General features: G+C 42.5%; 1 long non-coding RNA gene across 1 annotated transcript; it reads left to right on the forward strand.

Annotated features, from left to right (window-relative positions):
• The first annotated feature begins 264 nt into the window (after positions 1-264).
• On the forward strand, positions 265-3,546 carry LOC134165268 (uncharacterized). The gene is made up of 3 exons (XR_009965453.1): positions 265-455; positions 1,483-1,618; positions 2,658-3,546. It is a non-coding gene; the product is annotated as an uncharacterized LOC134165268 (long non-coding RNA).
• Positions 3,547-15,753: the final 12,207 nt, after the last annotated feature.

The following is a 15,753-nucleotide window of genomic DNA, read 5'->3' on the forward strand; positions in this document are numbered from 1 at the left end:
TACTATAGGATGGAATAGAGGAACAAAAATATTTGCTGTGGGCAAACAGTGCATTTGTTGCTTCTAATCACATCTGTGACTCGGCTGCAGTGTCTATACATGCATGCTTGTGCATGGCCAGACACATGCACTCAGCTACTGGTCTCCAGAAGTCTTTGCAAGAAAGGGTAAGTTGTTTTGCTGTGTTGTATAGAAACATCTGATGTTTGCTTGCTTCAGATTCTGACATCTCTGATCTGTAACAAATTTTTCTTCCCTCAGGGTTTGTCACTCATGGAACACAAGTCTGTCTTTAAAGTTCTTTTGCTGGGAAAACAGAGCCAGGTCAGATGTGTGCTCTTCTTGAACTTCAGTGGAAGTGAGGCTGTGGAATATCAAACATGATACGCTCATTCTGGCGATTACCTTGCAGTAATGAAAGTTCATATCCACCTTGTTCTTTGTAAGAATCACAAGTGAGTTAATTTCCAACTTCTGAAAATAATGCATTTGCTGCTGTAGTGCCTTAGAGGTACATTTAGGCCTAGAATATCTTCACTGAGCACATATAAATATGAAAATAGGTGTATTCCTCCCCTAAAGAACAAGCAAAAGCAACCTATTAACAAAAAGACCTAATCTGGTTTATCTGACTTTCCCCTTTCAGTCTTTTATGCTCTACAGCATTAAATTACATGTATTTGTCACCTCTTTACCATGTTACAAGAAGAACATTGCACAGTAGACAAACTATTCATGTTTTTAAAATGATTTCCTAGGGTGAACATTTAAATCATGAGAACAAAAGCAAACATAGGTTTTCTGTCAATGTTCCAATTATATGAAATATTCTATACTAGATTATAAATTATTACAAATGGCCCTCAGTGATTTACATAATTTGGCTAAATTATAGAGGTCGCTAATATTTGATCTAAGCAGTCTTCTTCTTTTCATTATTTTTAAAGAGGCATACCTGGGGCTTTCTGTTTTGTGCTGCTTATGAATTGTGAGGGTGTTTCCCTAAGAGGCATCCTTCCTTTGAGCTCACCAGCGTTAAAAAGCATGTCTAGCTTCAACTTGAAAAGGATGGCAGAAGTGCATACTTGCAGTAGGAGACATAACAGTGATGATCTGATGGAACAGTTTCATTCTTGGAGCTGCAGCATGATTGTGTTACATTGAAGGAAACAGAAATGACTGGTGTGAGACAAATAATGAGGGAGAAGGCAATGAAGAAGTATATTTTCTAGTAGCTAGTGCAGTAGTTGGACAGAAGACAGTTCCCACAATGACTTCTGTTGATCTTCTGCTGCATACCAGGTTGAAAAATGCCAGTAATAGTTGTAAAACTGCATTAGTTTGCTCCTATAATTGAACAAGTGTTTCTTCACTAACTTATTTCTTTTCTTCTCAAGGATAGTCTCCTTTCTGACCACAGCAGTGTGCCTGTGACAGGTTCTATCACCATAGAAATTGCTGTTACGTGCTGTTCTGCAATAGGAGCAGCCTTCCACATGGCCAGCTACTCAACCCTCCCAAGCTACTTGACCCAAGCAAGAATGAGAAGGAACAAATATCTCTGAAGTATTGCCCCTTTCTGAAGTCCTCACAGTTGAAACCTTTGTGATTCCACAAGGTACGTGACCCCTTTTCCCTGTGTCAGTTAGGACCCCTCTGATCATCTGATCTTGTTCACAGCAGCTCTATAGTAATTTTCAGCTTCTTGTAGCCTATTTTGTGTCACTACAATGCACATCCCAAAGCACCAGCTAGACCTCTGATAGCTTTTCAGAAGAGACCTATGTTCTCTTAAAAAGTGCAGTTCCCAGAAGGTGGACTAAATAACATCAGTAGTTGTCTGCTAGAGACTTACATGGGCCTTTTATCCACACCAAGACTTATGTACTTTTCACATCATCTCTGATATGTGGCTTGAGGTAACAAACCTATGTTTGTGTAGCTAAACTAACACTACACTAAGCATCCAGGTCATTGTTCCATGCACCATCCTTCTCTAGAAGATCACTTAATACAAGATGATCCCCCTCCACAGCTTTGTGTTGCTAACTTTCAATTACATACTCTGAAAGATGTAGCTGCCTGTGCAGTAACTCCACAAGCTAGCGTGGTCTAAGGAGAATGGGAGGATCAGGAGGTTACTTTAGTACAACTCAATGGTATTGCCTCTCTAGTCTCTGATTTTCTGGTGAAAAAGAAAAATGTTAAGAGTACATCTTCCCTTGTTCCATTCTACTCCTCTGGGCATCCTCTGTGTTTTAGTCTACCTCAATGACACTTCTGGTTCCTGCCTTCAGTTTCCCAGCTGATTGGCTCAACAGGCCAGGTTTTCACGTGAGATGAAACTAACACATTTGCAGCATCTGCGCAGAGCCACAACAGCCATTGTGCCTTTGCTCTTTTGCTTTCTCTCTCTTTGTTATTTGCCTTGAAATATAAACTCTCATATCATGTTATCTGTGTGGATATATGTAGTCGCCAGTATTGGTTGATAACTTGAGGGCAGAGAGAATGGACACATAGCATTTTGTTATTTCCGGGCAATGTTTAAGGAGAATCCAGGGAACGCTGAGGGAGCTTTTATTGTTAATCTCCAGGCAGGGACTCGGGAAAACTCAGACAGAATAATGACAGATCCTGGCTTTTTTTTTTTGCAGATTTTAGCAAAAGGTGTGAAATGAAAATATCCAGACAAATAAGTATGACAACCAGAAAAGACTCCATCACAGACCAGCCTTTTTTAAAGGTATAGCAGGACAGTCAACACTTTTGGCCAGAGTGTCAAGAAAAAAGAAGTATTCAGTGCCTATAAATGAGTTAGTACAGATTTGTCTGCTTCAGCCTCATAATCCTTGCATCTAACTGATACTCAGTCTCTCCCCCTGTATAAGGACATTTAAGATCTGTTGCTGAGTGCTTGCATATATCTTTGTATTCAGAAAAGGCATTGCAGTACTTCCTAGCTCATGTTTGGCTGTCATGTGGAAATATTTCAGCTTCACTGAGCTATTTTATCTGTATTCATCATTGTTTCAAAGTCTTTTTTCTCTTTGTTTGTTGATCCTATTAGCATATTTTTACAGCTGAAAACCATCAAACAGTTACTATATGAAGGTCAGGGTATGATTATTGTGCTGTAGACATGGTCTCCTTCCTTATTGAATTGTGATGTGCTGTTTGTCCTTGATTTTGAAGTATTAGCCAACTGGTAATTTGGCAGTCCCTGTACTGCATTTCTAATCGGGTGATAGTACAATGGATATGTAGTGGGGGGGTTTTATGGCCACTGATACTATTTTCAAGCTTCCCAGCAGCTACTAACTGAAGCTTTCTCTCTTGAGAAAGGACATAATTATTCCACGTTGTGAGTAAATACAGTTTTCATTAAACAAATAACAGCTTGGTCCTCCCCCTCACACCCCTGAGAATAGAAACCTGGGAAGGGGTATAACTGCAGCACCTCTGTAACATTCCTATATGAGCTTTTGAAAAGCTTTACAACTGGTAATCACATCAGGATTGTCAGATTCCTGTTACACATACATCAGTTCCAGCTTACTCATGCGGAAATCAAGGCAAGAGGGGAGGTGACTTGTTCATGGATTAGCAGGAAATGAGAAAAAGATGAGATTTCAAAGCCAGCTTTGTTGCCTCCGAGTCCTCTCTCCAATCACAAAGGCTGTGGTGTGGAAGCCAGTCTACTTTTTCTACTACTTTTTTTCCCTTTTAAAGATATCCATGCTTTCACTTGCTGGGAATATGACTTGTGTTCAGTCCTGTGATGACTGATCCTGCACCAGACAGAGGCCAAAAGTTTAATAATATTTTAATAAGGAGGTATGTCTACTGTTTTATGGTTATAGGGTAATACTGGGTTTCTCATGATTACCTCTTACCCATCCTGTGCTTTTTAGATTGGTTACATTGACTGAATGCTCCATCCCTGGCAGTGTTCAAGGCCAGGTTGGACAGAGCCTTGGGCAACATGGTCTAGTGTGAGGTGTCCCTGCCCATGGCAAGGGGTTGGAACTGGATGATCTTAAGGTCCTTTCCAACCCCAACCATTCTGTGGTTCTATGATTCTAGACTGTCACACTAGGTAACTGGATTAGTTTGTTCCAGTTAAACACTGTTACAGTGTTAATTTTACCCTACTGAGCAGTTCCTCTGGAATTGTTAGAAGATACCGCTAAAGTAGTAAATAGGAAACTAAGTCAGGAATTCACATTCATCTGTTATAAATCTGCACAAATGCTGAAGAGCAGCCTGGAGCTGACCTTGCCTTGCTTTCTGGGCCCATAGTTAGTATTTTATTTATCCTTTGGCAGAAAAAGGCGACCCACTGTCAATAAATATTCTATGGGGAAAGTGTGACAAGAATAGGGTTTCTATCTCAGAGTTTTCTGTTGGAAGGGATGACATTGTGAAAATAATTATTGCTGTTTGTGGGTGAATTATGGCATATAAAATCAAGGTATAATGAAGCAAAAATGGTCATGGAGAAAGGCTGGGCTTGTGTAAGAGAAAGAGCTTAAGGAGAGTCAACACCAGAAGTGTTAATGGTGATGAGAGTTTATTGTTACTGAGCACAGAAGACCTGTGGGAAACACTGGTGCCAAAAAAAAGTGTCTCCAAGAAGTCAAAAGAGGATACAGAATTAGTATTGATTATTTGAAAATCCTTATTTACATGAAATAGAATGAAATAATATCTACATGAAAACTCCTAGTATTGGTTAGAACCTAATAGAAAAGAAAGAGAGAGAAGTTTTAACAGTGGCTAGACTGTTTCCAAATTGTCCTTCTTTTCTCTAATATATTCCCCAAAGGGCCTGCTTCTCTTCAGGGTTTCTTAACAGATACACAGACTAGGGTTTTTGTAGGGAGTGTTGGAATAACTGATCCTGTGTCTTGTCCAGTTTTACTCTTCACCAGAAATGTCAGTGCCAACATGTGCTGGTATCTCTGTCTCGCGCTCTACTAGTAGGAGTTGAATAAAAAACGCCCATTTCTGCAAGCAGCTTTATTTGGAACGCTTGAAAGGTTCTCTTCTTTTCTTTTTCTGGATTTTGTTATCTCCACAGAAATACAGTTATCAATGGCAAGACCCAAAGAGCTCACTGAGTAGTAGCAAGCCAGTAGCAAGCTTCCACTCCTAATTCTCACCAAAAAGAAAGGAAGAAGAGGCTTGATGGAGGAAAAAGGAGAAAAGTGGCATTGACAGCTGAGCATTTATTAGGTACTGCTTGCTCAGCCAGTGCTCATTTGGGAATACACTGGTTTACCACACTGAATCATCCTAAAACACACAAGCCAGGAAAATGGATCATCTTGATGCTGAGAAGGCCTATTTCATGTGAATGTAGTATCCTAACTATCAATACTCACAGAAAATGAAGCAGCTCTTCTCTACCATCAATTAACTCTTCTTTTTGCTCAGAATTAACTCTTCTTTTCTTCTTTTTGTACAGAGGTGCAGTTCGCCTAGTCATCCGCTGTGGACATATCTAAGGATATGCTTCTCATCCTTTATATTATAAAATAATCTATTGGCAGCGAGGTTTGAAATGCTTTACCCAACTTCTGCCATAAGGAAAAATTCCGTCTTCTCACCTCCTGCTTGACTGCTAAGGTGAGAGCTTTGAAGGCAGTGGAAACCAAGCAACACTGTGGGATTCTGGTCTGAGAAATGTTAGTTCCTTTAAATCAGCTAGCCCAGACGTCTGACAGGTACTGGTGGAAGTCTTGAGGAACTCCTTTTGCAGGGTGGCACCCTGGAACACCAGGTTTTGAGATGGATTTCTGCCCAAGATCAGAAATCCTGCAGTTCTCACCAAGGCTCACAAACTTGCTTCAGCAGAGATGAGGTGCTGCGCCAGCTGAGATTGAAGCTTCTGGGGATTTCACACACAGTAGTATGGCAGGACCACAGGCATTTCCAAGGCTTAGGTCACTCTATCTTATGGTGTGTCCCAGGTTAGTGACTATGAAGCCCATTGCATAGCCAGGGAATCCCACTTTTGATTTGCCTGAAGTTCACTATCCAAGACACTCTGGCAAAACACTGAAGTATCACCCAAGCAGCAATTTTAGAAGTGAAATTCTGTTTCACACACACAAAAGTAACAATAACAACTACAACCAGCTAGGTCTATGGTGGAGAGAGCTGCTGGTAACAGATGATGAGGGTCCCAATACCTCTGACAGTACTAAGGGTGGTAGAGTGAGGAGAAAAATAAGAAAGGTGTAGGCTGACCAGTCCTGCTCTTTTTTTTTGCAAAGAACTAAAATGTAACATATATTTCCAGTAGTTGATCTTTATCTTCCCTTTTGGGATAACCTACAGTGTTTTCCATACAGGTCTTTTCTGGCTGAACTCTAGCATCCTTGGTCATCCCAGAGTCTCTGTATATAGGACACGCATGAATAATCTCAGAACCATTTTTAATGCCAAAATCTGGCCAGAGGAGTTCAGTGAAAAAAAAACATGTGTTTTTTACTGTGTCTGAATTTGTCTCATAACACATTAGAGTAATGTCCCTTCAAGAAAGAGCTGGTGGGAAGCTTTGTTCTGCTTTGCTGCTGTTCTTCTTTCTGACATCAAATTACTCGGGGAAGATGTTTCATTTGAATATCTATGGTATAAATTACCAGTGTTGTTCTTCCCTACCATTTGCTTGACAAACTAATTACCAATAGTTTTGTGCAGCCTGTGCATTTGCAAGGCTGTGTAAGGTGGCAGCTGAGGGTTCTGCTTGTGTGAGTTAATCATAGGTGCAATTGACCTTGTGTGAGAGTGGCTGTGGCACATATAAGATTAAGAGCTGCTGTGTTAGGCTGCCAATCTGAAGCACCTGCTCATAGGGTGCTTTGTAGCACCCTATGATTTCTGATTGAGTCAGTGCAATGAGCAGGATTGTATCTAATATGCATGTGATATCTTCCTCTGGGAATCAGGAGAACAAGAGAAGGGAGGTAATGTGGGAAGAAACTGCATCTCAGGAACCTCTGCTACCTGATACCCATATGTAGAGGGGGTTATGCTCCAATTTTATTCCCATAGGGTGATGCATTTAATGGCATTCTGGAGATGTTAGGACTAGCCTGAGCTGCTGTGAGGGATGGCAGTGCTACATTGGAGTTGTGCTAGCTTTGCACTTGTGGGTGACATGCACTAGTTGATGGTACCCATGAAGCCTACTTAGCTCTCCTGATGTATCTGCCATGTAGGAAGGAGTCTTTTGGTCAAGGAAATTCAGAAAAGTAGAGGGGACAACGTAGCTCAGTACTGACTTCAGAGAGGCATGCATTGAAAGGAGCGTAACCAGCAGGTGGAAGGAGGTGATCCTGCCCCTCTGCTCGGCTCTTGTGAGACCCCACTTGCAGCACTGTGTGCAGCTCTGGTGTCTTCAACATAAGAAGGACATGGAGCTGTTGGAGCAAGTCCAGAGGAGGCCATGAGGATGCTCAGGAGCTGGAGCACCTCCCATATGGAGACAGGCTGAGAGCATTGGGGCTGCAGCCTGGACAAGAGAAGCTGTGTGGAGACCTCAGAGCAGCTTCCAGTGTCTGAAGGGGGCTACAAGGATGCTGGAGAGGGACTCTTCATCAGGGACTGTAGTGACAGGACAAGGGGTGATGGGTTCAAACTGGAACAGGGCAAGTTCATGTTAGATCTAAGGCAGAAGTTCTTCCCTGAGGCACTGTCACAGGTTGCCCTGAGGTGGTGAGGTGCTGACACAGGTTGCCCAAGGAAATGGTGAATGCCCCATCCCTGGCAGTGTTCAAGGCCAGGTTGGACAGAGTCTTGGGTGACATGGTCTAGTGTGAGGTGTCCCTGCCCATTGCAGGGGGTTGGAACTGAATGATCTCAAGATCCTTTCCAACCCAAACCATTCTGTGATTCTGTAATTATATGATCATCATATTGTCTAGATACTGCAGTACTTTGCTGAATAGGACTATCATCTGTCTACTTGTTTTTCAGAATGAGTTTGGAAAGGGTTACATGTATAGTTTTCCTGCTGTTCTGTTTTTTAGCTGGAATGGGGGAAGGTTTTCAAGGATGCTTTTTTTTTTTTCCCTGCAGGTTTCATCATCTCCTGCTTATTCCTCAACAGAAAGAATAATCTCTGAAATCAGTTGGTTGCTGCAGGAATGATTACACACCTTGGGATGATTGTGATTTCAGGTAGGGGATAAATGAAAGAGTCAGACACTTCTGAAAGAATAAGTAGCTTGTAAAATTTCAGATGTCCTTGGCAAAAATACATGGATAGTGCCCTAATTTCTAAGTGTGGCAGTGCCTTCTAAGTGTTACACAGGGCAGAATTACAAATACAGACATGAAAATTGTATGCATAAGCTTTACAGTAAGACCTGAAGCGCTGAACAGTGCTGAGGCAAGTGCCAGTTCCATGCTGTGGGGATGATGCTTTATGGAAAAACTTGGACAATTCGCTTGACTGGATGTGATTTCTAGCTACATCAGCATCAGCTGGAGTCAGGTACCTGGAGACAGTGGCAAGGGCAGTTCACTGGTGCTGAGTGAGGTGTGAAGTGAGAAGTTCATCTTTCATGTATAAGGAACTCTGCATAGTTTTTCCTGTTCTTCCTTCTCAGTCTGAGGAAATTCTCTTCTCACTCCAGTTTTTTCTCTTTTCTTTACGTCTTCCTTCTGGATTCCTATTCCTGGGCAAATGAGTATGACCCCTAAAGTAAGATGAAGCTCCTCTGCTGTTGCATGGATGATTGGTACAGAGGAACGTCCTTAAACAAAAAGACATTGCCCAGGTCTTGTTAGGGCCCTCAAAGCACTAACAGACTCTACTGGCTCTGAGCAACCTCACCCAGGGCTTCCACCCACACCCACTGATGCCTAATTTAAGCTCAGCCTTGGGCCTTTGGTCCATTCCCAAGCTATGCTGTAGGTTTGTCTGCCTCCTGGCTGGACCTTTGCCATGTACTGCAGGTAGGTTGTCTCTTGGATGAACCCCTTGGATGTATCTTGAAGCCTTATCTCTGGCCCTATCTTCTTTTGCTCCGGAACAGAGCCCCTGCTTGAAGCTTGCTCCTCATTAATCACTTTCTGGGGCTACTGAAGGGCCCTTTTACCAGTCATGGTCTGCCTGGTGTCATCAGACCCAGATGGTAAGAGCATGTCCTGCACTGGGATCGCCATCAACTCCTGGCTCCATTTCCCTGGCACTTGCTGCTCCCTGATGCTACTGGGGAAAGAGAAAGTCAACATCTAAATTAAATCAAAGCTGACTACTCCTTAAATTGTTTCCTGTGCCTGGATCTGGTTCCCCTGGTCATTTCCTATTACTCTGTTTGGAGAGGACATTAATTGGCAGAAATAGATTTATAACTGTTCCCATGTGAATATCCTTGTGCTGATCTTTCTCCCAGATGTGTTCGTATGTCAGTTCCAGACTCTAAACATTTGCAAATATTCAAGTGCCAGAAATCTCTGATAGGAATGTTCATAGGAAAAGAAGAACATGCTAACTCCTTTGAGAACTGTGTTGTGGTTTCCATGCACATGTGGAAAGGAAACCCAGGGATTATTCTGATATATGCACTGTGTTTCTCAACTGAACAATAATGTGAATGTTCAGAAGCAACATCCTCAGTTCCCAGTTGTTTGGTGCTGCCCTGGAGGAGGATGTTACAGTAGGTACTTGTCCAAAGGTAAGTGCTGAGCAAATGTGAATTCTGTGGAGTTTGGCATGGCTGATGCTCATTTGTTCTGATGTGTTGCTAATTTTTGTCACAGAAGTGCATGGTTTGGGTGATTCTGGGCTCTTTCCAGTTAACAGGACTGTTAGATCAGTATTTTATCTTCCCAGTATGTGGAAAGCCAAAAAGTTCGGGAAGCCCAGATGTTGTTTAGCAAAAACACCAAACCCACCAGCTTTGTACTGCTGGTTTATAGCAACCACGTTGAGTGAACTTCTGTCTAAACAGCATGCGGAGATGCTGGAAGAGCAGGCGATGAAGGTTTGCCAAAGCTGGGTTTGCATAGATGGGCAGTGTGTCAGTCGTTAAATCACCAGAGTTGAGGTTGTACTTCCGAATGAGTTTGGAAGTGCATTGGGGTGTGCAGATTTCTTAGGGGTGTGCAGGTCTAGATTTTCATATAAACTGAACATGGGGTTTGTACAAGGGAAGGAAATCTGTGTGATTTCCATATGAAAGGCCACATCAGCGATAAATAAGCCCTTCAAAATCAAGATACGTTTTGTGGCTTATTCTCAAAATGCTGATTTGTAAAACATGACATGTTGAAGAAAATGTTTGGAGGAAGTTTTATTTTCCTCCTGTCCTTCTTTGAAGGGCTGCAATTTCTGTGTCCAGATTTGTACCTACTAATTGTAAATCTATGTGCATGTATATACAGTAATATATACAATGCAATGCGTGGAGGTACTGTGAAACAGTAGTATGGATCCTAGAGTTGGGTTTATGACCCTTGTTCTCTGGGTTCTGGTGGTAACCATGGTTTTGCATGAGGTGACTTAGAGTTGTCTGGCCTCTGTTATCTGTCCTATTGCCTCTGGGGATTTTTCTTTCCAGAAGCACATGGCAATGAGTATTGGTTACCCAAACCTGAGGCATTCACTGGTCATTATTACTGGTGGTGGTTCATTTCTATCTTCTCTTTCTCAGGTCTTCTTGACCTTCTGTGAGAACTGAATTTGCTGTCTATGGCCGGCCTTTATTTTAGCTGCAAGCTCTTAAGCTGATGTAGCAGTGTACTTCTGTTTAGCATAGATTCTAGTCCTTTCCCATTTTGGAAAGAGAGATACTCGGGAATTTGGTGAGGTGAGAAGAGGGGTATTTGACATCTTTTCCTGTGTCCTATTCCACTAAAGAATGGGACTGTTTGAAAGGCCTCAAAAGTAGTAGTAAAAATTACTGACATTCAAGGGTTTGGGCTTTTTTCTTCTTATAAATCTCCAATTATACAACAGAAAAGGTTATTTTTAAGTATGATAACCACTTGGATAATATTTTTGAGATTGATCATGAAAAAAAACCCAAAACTTCTTTTCTTAAATTGAAATAGAGAATGTAATTTTGAGAAAAATGAATTTTTGTCTAAAGATTTGTTTGAATAACAGGGTGATGCCTTTTTTTACCCATGTGAAAAGCTTGCCTTGGGAAATTCTTGCCATTGCCCCCAGGATATAGATACACTCTGGCCTTACGCCTGGGATATGTGACTTTCCACCTTGGACCGTCTCTGCTGTTTTCATGCCCTTGTGTGCCCATGAGGAGGTGAGCAGCCCTGATTACAGCTCCACTTTAAAAAGTTAGTTCTATACAGCCCTGTTCACAAACTGGTTTTAACTCTTGAAATATTCTCTTGTTGACTCTGTTCCTTCTTTTTCCAGTGAAAGCTATTTAGTGCTGAATCTTTAGTAAGGTAGTGCTTTGTCAGGAATTTCTTCCCTTGCAGACAGTAAGTTCTTCATATTCTTCATTGCTTCTCTGTGCATGTTCAGTCTATTGGTCAGGGAATAGGGATTTTAATGTTCTTTCTTGGCTATTTCAATCATGGTCTCTTTAGATAATTGAACTTCACTCTTGTGGGAGAAGCTTATGAAATCACAGATGGTATTCTCCTGATAAGATCTATGCTTCACCAAGAGCTATGTGTAAAGTAATTGATGAAAATCTCTTTTGGGATAGCTTAGTGATCTCACGTCATCAGCCTCTTCATTTAATTCTGTGAATGAATTAATTAATAGACTGCCAATAATTCATTTGCAGGTGTTATGCTGCTGTCAGGTAGGCTCTGCGTACAATACGTAACTGGGTATAGAAGAATCTCTCTCAATGGAAAAGTGAAACCTCCACCTAGAAATCAAAATCCCCAGATATCTCAGTGATGAACTACTGAGGTTCACAGTGATTTAGAAGAACTGTTGGTTCTTTTTACTAAATCAAGGACGACATCATTATTTGGATTCAGACAGGAATGGGAGAGATCGATGAACTCTTAATGTCTTCCAGTAAAAATGACTTATTGTAGATGGTGTAATAATTGATGATCATCAGATGTCTTAGGGCAGTATTTCTATGGATGTCTGTGATAGTCCCTGTGCCATCTAACAATGCCTCTGACCATGAAGTGTCACTGGAATTCATGACAAATACACAAAGGAAGGCATTTAATAGTGTTTCACTATTGTTTTTTAAGGAGTTTTGTTCTGAGAGCAGCATGGAGCGCTGCCACTGGGTATTTATAACCTTGTGGCCAGTTGCCAGTAATGATAAGTTACCAGCAAAGAAAGGCTGGGAAGTTTAGCATTTGGTAAGAGTTAAGTAATGAGAGGACAGATAATAACATTGGTATGTCGGGACACAGATCTGGAATTGTAGCCAGGCCCAAATCTTCCCTTTCTCCACTGCTCTTTATGTGAGACATCTTAATTACCCCCTTACTTTCTGTGTGATGAATTAACTCTATAGACCACAGTCTCCTGCAGAAGTCTCTAGGGTGACTAGAATGGCTCTCTGCCCTCAGTAGCTCCCATTGAGTTGATGACAATTCTCTCTGAAGCAATTTTGTAACACCGAGATTTTATGTTTAATACTTTGAAATTGTCAGTTTTGGGTGGCCAGGAGTCTGCAGTGGGAGTTGGTGGTTGCAGCAGCAGGCTTGGCACTAGACTGAAGCTAAAGAGCTCCTCAGCAGTCATCCACAGGGCATTTCTGTGTGAATGCAGAATTTGGGCAGCAGCCTCCAGAGACCAGTCCTGAGGCAAACACCTTGGGAGAAACGCTCCAGCGGGTTTATTCCTAAGGAAGCCAATTCATATAAGCAGCCTGAAATAAATCTTTAACCTCAGGAGTTTCTTGTGCTTCTTTAAGCCTGACCTAAGTGAAAGCCAATGCTGCTGTTCGCACACTGCACGTGAGGCCACCTGCTTTAGACCAGTTCTGTCTTGGAGCCTGAGCAGTGATGTGCTCCTAGGGGTGCAGGGGCAGCAGTCTACTGTGCATGGACCTCACATAGCCTAATCATGGAATGGTTTGGGTTGGAAGGGACCCTAAAGCTCATCCAACCCCCTGCCATAGGCAGGGACACCTTCCCCTAGACCAGGTTGCTCCAAGCCCCTGTGTCCAACCTGGCCTTGAACACTGCCAGGGATGGGGCAGCCACAGCTTCTCTGGGCACCCTGTGCCAGCGCCTCAGCACCCTCACAAGGAAGAACTTCTGCCTAAGAGCTCATCTCAGTCTCCCCTCTGGCAGGTTAAAGCCATTCCCCCTTGTCCTGTCTCTACAGGCCCTTGTCAAAAGTCCCTCTCCAAGTTCCTTGTAGGTTTCCTTTATTAATGGTGCTCACTTTCATAGATGCTTCTTATTATATATATAAAAAAATACATAGGTAATGATCAAGATAATTAATGAGTAAATTCCATTTCCTCTTAGAGTCACAATTTGCTGATACAACCTGTGCCATTACATTTTATTTCTGAGGGGTTATGACTTGGTATTTAAAAGAGGCCGCTACAGAGCTCCCTCATTCCTGAACTGGCTATCCCTGGTTTTGTTTCTCTTACTAAAGTCTGTCCAGCAACTTTGAAATTGCAGTTTCTGGTGGTGGTGAATGTAATGAATGTAAATACTTTGATACTTTCTCATCAGACTTTTTCCAACTTTAGTTGCAGCGTATGGATATTGACATCAAATGTGGGAGAGTCACTGTTCTTTTGTCAGTGCGTGTTTCTAGCTTAGCATTTAATAAAGGGTTACACCAAGGGCCTGTAAGGATGCTGGGGAGGGACTCTTCATTAGAGAATGTAGTGATAGGACAAGGGGTGATGGGTTCAAACTTAAACAGGGGAAGTTTAGATTGGATATCAGGCAGAAGTTCTTTACTGTGAGGGTGGTGAGGCACTGGAATGGGTTGCCCAGGGAGGTTGTGAATGCTCCATCCCTGGCAGTGTTCAAGGCCAGGTTGGACGAGGCTTGGGCGAGATAGTTTAGTGTGAGGTGTCCCTGCTCATGGCAGGGGGTTGGAACTGGGTGATCTTAAGGTCCTTTCCAACCCAAACTGTTCTATGATTCTATGATATTTCACTCTAGAGAAGGGCTACTGATGATTTGTTTTGAACTCGGCATTTTAGGGAAAAACTTTCCTCTGCAGGCACACTTCCTGAAGAATGCCACCAGGTGAGCTAACGTGTCCAGCTAGTTTTGTGTGAGGAAGAAATACGTTAAAGGAACTGTGTCATCCTATTCACCTAACATAGGAAAACAATCTGTAACCACAGAAATTCAAACAGCTAAGGTTTTAATAGGGCAGCCAGAACAGAAAAAAATATATGTTCTCATCTTTATGGACTTCTATTGCTGTGCTCTTTGGCTGGTTCCCGTGAACACTAACATCAGGAGCAGGAGTTGTGGCTAACACAGGCTATATTTCAGCTTTATGGCAATCTCTTTCCAAAAGTGGTACTTGAAAGGATGAGGCTGTTAAGGATGGTCCTGTAAGGAAGATATGTGGTGTTTGTGACAGGGGAGGAAAAGGCTGTAAGTTTATCTAGCTATCAATATCAAATCATTTTATCTTTGAGCTAGTATAGCCAAGAATTAATGTTCTGGAGAAATACTTGCTGTATCTGTTATATCCCTGGAACACTATTATGCTGTCAGAGATAACTACAGAGTGTCATATAACCTTCATATTTTACCCACTGACTTTGTTTGTTTGTTTGTTTGGGCTTGGTTTGGTTTGGTTTTTGTTGTTGTTTTTTAATGTCTTTTATGTTCTTGATTGCTTTTACCTGTCATGTTTCAGAGCTTTGATTCGAATAAATATTTAGGAACCTAGATGCCTTGTCTTCAGCTTCTTCAAACTCCATTGTTTGGAAATATATTTCAAGGACCACAGGGCTGATCAGAGTTCTGGAGCATCTCTCTTATGAGGAGCTGGGCCTGTTTAGTCCAGAGAAGAGCAGGCTGAGAGGGGGTCTCATGAATGCAGACCAGTATCTCAAAGGTGGGTGCCAGGAGGACGGTGCCAGACTCTTTCCAGTGATGCCCAGCGGCAGGAGAAGGAGTAGTGGCCATAAACTAACACACAACAAGTCTCACCTCAGCATGAGGAAGAACTTCTTTACGCTGAGGGTGTCAGAGCACTGAACAGGCTGCACAGGGGGGTGTGGAGTCTCCATCTCTGTAGACATTCAAACTCTCCTTGACACGTTCCTGTGTGACCTGCTCTGAGTGGCCCTGCCTTGGCAGGGGGTTGGTCTGGGTGATCTACAGAGGGCCCTTCCAACACTAATGACTCTGTGATTTTGTGTCAGACTTCTTGGGTTTTGTTCAGCAAGGTCTGCCTTGAGGAGGGCTTTTTAACACTGCAGTACTTTCATCCTGTGAAAAGCACAAATACTGAAGTACAGCTGTGTCACCTTGAATCACACTCCTGGGAAAAGGTGTGCAAGAGCTGTTCAGGGCTCCCTTGTTTCCTCTGTCAGGTCAATCAGGCAAAGCTAAGGGGAAGGCTACAGCTATATCCTGCCTATGCCTGTGCCCAGCCATGTATCATTGGTGAACCCTGATCTGTAACTGTAGTTTCCAGCTTGACCTCAACATGCCTTTTTGCTATGGATTTGTCTGACAACCACAGGCTCAGTTGCTTTACCAGGTTAGCATCAGCAGCATTGAGCTCCTGCTCTACTTCAGGTGCCATGGGACTGCACACTTCTGTTTGGCAAGGCTGTGCTGCTGGCA

The sequence above is a fragment of the Pezoporus occidentalis genome, unplaced genomic scaffold, assembly GCF_034315485.1.
Source record: "Pezoporus occidentalis ecotype Australia unplaced genomic scaffold, CSIRO_AGI_Poc_V1 ctg235, whole genome shotgun sequence".
Lineage (NCBI taxonomy): Eukaryota > Metazoa > Chordata > Aves > Psittaciformes > Psittacidae > Pezoporus > Pezoporus occidentalis.